The sequence below is a fragment of the Heteronotia binoei genome, chromosome 4 (assembly GCF_032191835.1).
Source record: "Heteronotia binoei isolate CCM8104 ecotype False Entrance Well chromosome 4, APGP_CSIRO_Hbin_v1, whole genome shotgun sequence".
Taxonomy (NCBI): domain Eukaryota; kingdom Metazoa; phylum Chordata; class Lepidosauria; order Squamata; family Gekkonidae; genus Heteronotia; species Heteronotia binoei.
The window spans coordinates 22231354-22237656 of NC_083226.1; positions in this window are offsets into that span (position 1 = coordinate 22231354).

Here is a 6303-nt window from a genome sequence, read left to right on the forward strand (position 1 = left end):
TGTCGAGAGGGGAATTCAAATTATACAGAGCATTAGGTTATGGGCTGCAGCGGTGGTAATCCTGCCTTGGCACACGCATGAGCAAAACTGGCAATGCTGCCAGACATCCTTTCCCCATAGCTTTATGAATTCTGGTGATTCTTCATCTTGGTTCCTGAACGTTTTCTGCTTCCAGATGCCGTGCCTCAAGCCAAATATCCTCCTCCCGATCCCCTTCAGTCCTTCCAGTGCGCTACCTCCATTCTGGAATCACTGGCCTTGGACAGAGCCAGGAAAGAGAAATCTTATCAGCTTTTAATTTACTGGGCTGACTCAGTGCCAGAGTAGCAGTTAGAGGTATTAGAGCAGAGACACGACTGCTGTGTCACAGCATGATCAGAATGGGGGTCTCTGGTTACACATCCCCCCCACCACCACCACACACACATTGAGCTTTTAGCTGAAGCACTCAGAGCACAGACGTCTTCTGTCCCATTCCATGAGCCTGTGACGGGGAGGCAGAAGGTGTAGTGCCTCCCCAGCAATGCCCAGTTCCCCCATTTGGAAACATTGGATATGACTGGGAATGCCCCTCCAAAAAAGACATTACGGTATCAGCAGACCCTGGTGAGTACAGGTGTTTCCATGGATTGTTCCTTAAACTGGAAAAGCTATGGTGGTATCTTTCCCGCATCTAGAAAGTGAAAGCCATATGACTTTTCAAGGCAGAAAAGATGAGTGGTTATCTCACCTTGTCTTCCATTTTGTTGTCTGAGAAATTAAGATCTCTTTAGGAAGAGCTTTCAGGTTGAATTTTGTCTGGTGGTGAGGTTATCCAACTGGTAGAAATAGTGCAATTTGGGTGCCAGAGGAGAGGACAAAGTGCTTTGTAAAAGATCCGAAAAGGAAAGTTCAATATCCTAGTTTGTTCTTAGGAAACTTGCAATGGTGTTCCTCTCCTGCTTTCCATCTACTGCATTATAGGCCACGTGGGTAACCTTATAGCATATTGCGGTTCTGTTACTGTGCTGGACTGCCGAAAGTTCAGTTGCTTATTTCTGGAGAACATTTTTTGTTGTTTTGTTTTAGGCGACATATCTCTCTGGGGTATCTCTCAGGTCTTAATAATTACAGCAAGTGTGTTTGCTGCTGCTATAATCGTCCTCAGTGATCTGTATATTGAACTGGGAAAGATGAGGGTTTTGTGGTTGTTTGTCAGGCTGAAAATATTTAGTGAAGTCTGTGAATAGGCAACCTAGAGATGTCTGGTTACTTTTGCGGTATTTGGTGCTGTTTTCAGAGAAATCCCTAGCCTAAGCAGGCCTTGAATTCAGCAGGAGCTCACAAGAGCACAGCTCCTGAACTTTTCTGAGGGTTTCCCCTCTTCCCCCCCCCCCCCCACTTACCTTGTCCATTGAATAGTAGGTACAGCTGCATAACAATCCCTGAATTAGGAGAGCGGGCAGCCAGCTAGCCACCAGGAGCTTTGCCACACCCCAGCAGCCCTCATTAACCCCTGGAGAAACCCGTGCCACTCCTTCTCCACTTCTTATGTGATTTTGGGTGGCAGGTAGCTTGCTGGCCTTTTGACTGGGGGTGGGCAGCCAAGGAGAGCCCCAGGTGAGCGAGGCCTGCTTTGGCTGGCTGGATCTCTAGCCAGTCCAAGCGGGCTTCTCTTTCCTGGGGCTCTCCTATTTTGCCTCAGGTTGCTTTTGGCTGGCGGACGGAGTGGCATATCCTAATGAGCTCCGCCACCTGTTTTTCTACAAAACGACTTCTGAGCCTAAGTGGTAGAAAACTGCTGAATATCTAGCCCAGGATTGTCTCCTCTTAAGGAAATGACTTTTCATGGTCTCAGGCAGGAGTTCTCAGCCCTACTTCTCAAGGTGTTTTTAATGGGAGATGACAAGAATTAGGTCTAGGAACTTACGTGTGTGCATCAAGTGCTGTGTCATATTAAGCCTCTCTGTATTGGGTACAAACAGTTTCTTTACTATAAAAACACTTGATTCAAAGTGTCGATACCCTTCTTTCCTGATTTCCAGAGGTTGTAATAGTTGATAAAAATATGGAAGAACATTAAGACTTTTAGAACAATGCCTACCTTTCGGGCTTAAGTTGAAAGACAATTAAGAACTTTCCAATGACCATAGCACCACCGGTATCCTATAATTATGAGACGCACCTTGTTACGTGATGACTATTCCATGGGACTCAGTTTATTCACTGTTAACCTGCTTACTTACTATGGAAATGCAGTCTCTCCCAAACATAGTTTAAAACCAATTGGCAGTGGACCAGTTGAGCCAGACATACGTTTAGCCATGTAATCCCCATGCTTCAAAACTGTAAAATTCTTTCAAACTGTATACTTCCTAGGCCACAAATAATAATCACTGCAATCTTTGTCATTGGGGACGGGTGGTGCTTTCTCATTCAGACATCACTGGAATGATAGTGTAAGATGGGAAGATCATGAGAAACTTTCTATGCCATTGACTCCCGCCCCAAGTATATGGTAAGCAAATATCATCCGCAGCCCACTCATGTTACTTTCTTTGCGATTTAATAACATAGGATTGGTCCGCAAGAGCAGTAACTACTGGACTTCTATGTAATACCTGTTCAGTAATATATTAGCTCAGGCCAAAAGTTTTCAGGTATTTGCTGGTCCACTCAAATAAAAGGTTCTGGATTAAACATTATGGAAACCAGGGCCTTTTTTTTTTCTTATCAGGAATGCACAGGAACACAGTTCTAGCTGGCTTAATGGCAGGGGGTGTGGCCTGATATGCAAATGAGTTCCTGCTGGTCTTTTTCTACTAAAAAAAATGCCAATGGATACTAGTCCCCTTTGCCGAATAAGGGATCAAATGGGGCATTCTTAAGCCCGAGAGGTAGGCATTGTTCTAAAAGTCTTAATGTTCTTCCATATTTTACATATTTTAAAGTTAATATATGTAAATTATGGTTTTATATGTTTTATTGGACGGATTGTTTTTATAATGTTGTAAGCCGCCCTGAGTCCGCTTGCGGAGAGGGCGGGATATAAATGGGAAGTAATAAATAAATAAATAGCTCTTCAATGCACATTCGCTTCAGCAGAGGTACTTGATCTGTGTTGAATGTGGACAAAGGATTCCTTGGCACATGTGAGCAAAGGAGGCTTGGGGGCACCATGGTGCTCCTGTAAGTCTTCAGTAGCATGATGTGTTGCATGGAAAAGATTCCAGAATGAACATATTAGCTGAACTAGTGAAAGACTATTTTATATCAGGGAACCTAAGTGTGCAATATATAACTACATCAACCAAGAGGGCAGTAACTCAGCATTGTTTTATTGCACTAGTTAAATCCAGATGCCCAAAAAAGCAGAGGGCAGTTGGTGCCAATTGACATCTTGGTTCATTTAAAAAAAAAAAATAGGATGATCCATAACCTGAAATCTCTTGATTGGAATTCTGTTTAGCTGGTTCGTTTAACTGAACAAAGCTTAACGGCAGTGCCGATTGTAGTGAGAATGGAGGTGTTTCCACCACAAATTAGATTTTTCTACTAAATTGGGGTTAGCCAAGCCCATGGGACAGTACAGACAGCTCCCGGGTAGCGGAGTTCTGTCTCCTTTCCACCTTCAGCACAGTCTTCCTAATTACATCTCTTTTTGCCTTATTCCATTCAAGGGATGAAGTGCAAGTCTGTTCTCTTGGTTCTGTTCCCTCAAGAGGACTGCAATCAGGAAAATCGATTGAGGGGAACCCTCCCTCCCTTTCATAGAGCAAGATACAGTGAAAGCACAAAGATGAATGTCTCTTGAGGTCAGCTAAATATTTGTACGCAATAGATCATCAACTTATTTCCAACTTGGTCATGTCCCCAGCCTGTGCAGACCTGTAAAAACTCTACTCTTCAAGCTCCAGAAGGAAATTCAGCCATCACTTTATGAGAAGCTTAACTCCATGGACAAAAGGGTTATACAGAAGAACTGTTCTGAGGGGAGGAGACTGTGTACCCCTTTCAGTCTTCTGGCTTAGGAGGAGTTCCTTTCAGTGCCCCCCTTCATTTAATCTGAGTATAGCTGTATTGCTATTGACTCAGCATGCTCAGCTAAGAATGAATGAGCAAATATTTCAGTAATATTAGATACAGAGGAAATATAAAAGACAATTTTTTAAAAAATAGCTAGGTGACTGCAGCGCCCTTCTTTAAATTTGTATGTGCAGCATATATGCTAGCGATCTTATGCACGTGATTGTAGGCAGCCATATTTGTGGGGACACAGTTTGTATGGACCAGTTCCCATGGTGTATGGTGTGTTGTATGTGCAGCCCTTAACCTGCATGCAAGAACAGAAGCGTGCATTTCAGTGGCTGTGCTTACACTATGTGAAAGTGCTGGATTGCACAAACGGCTATCTCTTCTGAGCCATTGGTTGCATGTGGGCTGTTGTTGCATGTGAACAAGCCCTAGGGCTGCAATCGTAAGCATAGCTACTTGGAAAACTGCATATGTGGGTATGGTCTTACTCTTTGAGTGAATCTTATGTTCTCAAAAGTGGCCTCAGAAAACCCAGTGTATGTAAACTATGCTCTGCAATTTCTCGCAATATTCTTGACCATACAGCTTCTGACCAGGATTTTGATAGTGGCTGAAGCAAGATGTCCCAGGGAGAAATACTCCAGTGCAGCATTTCCCAACCTGTGCGTCCTGACCTCAAAGTTCATGAAGACTTTGAAATTAGGTCCCAGGTTTTTCCCGTCTTAACTGATTTGTGCGTTCTCTTTCTCTTTTCTAAGCGGGTCATCATACCGAGCAAATTTAAACTTGTGAGTCACCATCCTGAAAAGATTGGGAACCGCTGCTCTAATGTACTTCCCCAGAACTGAGGATAGTAAAAACACTCATCTACAATAATAATCCTTGGTGGAGCTGTGAGATGTCACTGTGAGTTTGGATAGCTGCAAGTTTGACCTGTCAACCACCATGACTGAATTAGGCATGGTCGCTTTTGTCCTCTTGCATGCTTGAGGTTCTTTCTATTACCTGGATCCTGGTCAACACCTCTGGGGCAGGGAGCAGGCTTCAGCACCAGAAAAGGGAGTAAGTAACACTAGGAATCCACTCCTGTTTAGACTGAAGGAATCCACAGAAATTTCTCACAATTAGGGCAGACAAACAGATTTAAGGACAGTTTCTATCCAAGTGCTGTGGTTAGGTTAAATGCAGGGTTATGAATGACTATTTGTTTTAGATGTATTTAAATGGTTTATATGGTTTTAATGGTTTTATGAATGATTATCTGTTTTAGATGGATTTAAATGGTTTTAATGGTTTAAATGGTTTTAGATGTATTTAAATAGTTTATGAATATGTGTGTTTGATGTGTTGGTATGTTTGTGGAAGAGCACCTCATTTCGTTGCTCTCTTTTCTTGAGAACAATGACAATAATTGTATCTATCTATCTATCTATCTATCTATCTATCTATCTATCTATCTATCTATCTATCTATCTATCTATCTATCTATCTATCTATCGCTCTGCTGAGCAAAGTTTGAAGACTTCCTCCTGCCTGAGAAACCTTCCTCCTATGGAGGTGGCTCAGACCTTGCTGACTAGAGCCACGGGACACATGCCAGGTCTTCTATGCCTACTTGCCAATGAGGAATATGGTAGTAACATAAGTAGTTCCCAGTGGGCACACTATCCAGGGGTGAAATTCTAGCAGGAGCTCCTTTGCATATTAGGCCACACACCCCTGATCTAGCCAGTCCTCCAAGAGCTTACAAGGCTCTTCTTTGTAAGCTCTTGGAGGATTGGCTACGTCAGGGGTGTGTGGCCTAACTGGAGGAGTGAGGCCCTTTCAGTGATGTCCCACAGGCTGACAGGCTATACCTTGTTTGGACTCCAGAATGCAAGCCCAGGCCAAATTGTTTTTGGTGGGATCTATTTGAGGGATCATGCCTTGTCTGGAAATGGAAATAACTCACTAGAAGCACACCAGGTACAGCTGCATATCCACAAGACTCTGCTTGTGGAAGGTGATTCAGGGCTCCAGCTACTCAGGGAAGATAGGTCAGTCTGCTGAGTTGCAACATTTCAGTGCCTGAAGCTAAATCTCAGACGTCTGCTGTCTTTGACAGACCTGATCTGAATTCCAAACTACAGTATATGCGGTGGTGAGGGAGACTGCAGCTCCAAGAGAATCTGCTGGACTTGAGGCATGGTCACTCATTTCGTATCTACAGAAGGGCCACAAAACCCTTGCTGATGAAAACATTGTCAAGCAGTTAGTTTATCAGCCATGTCACGATGTAGCCCAGTCTGG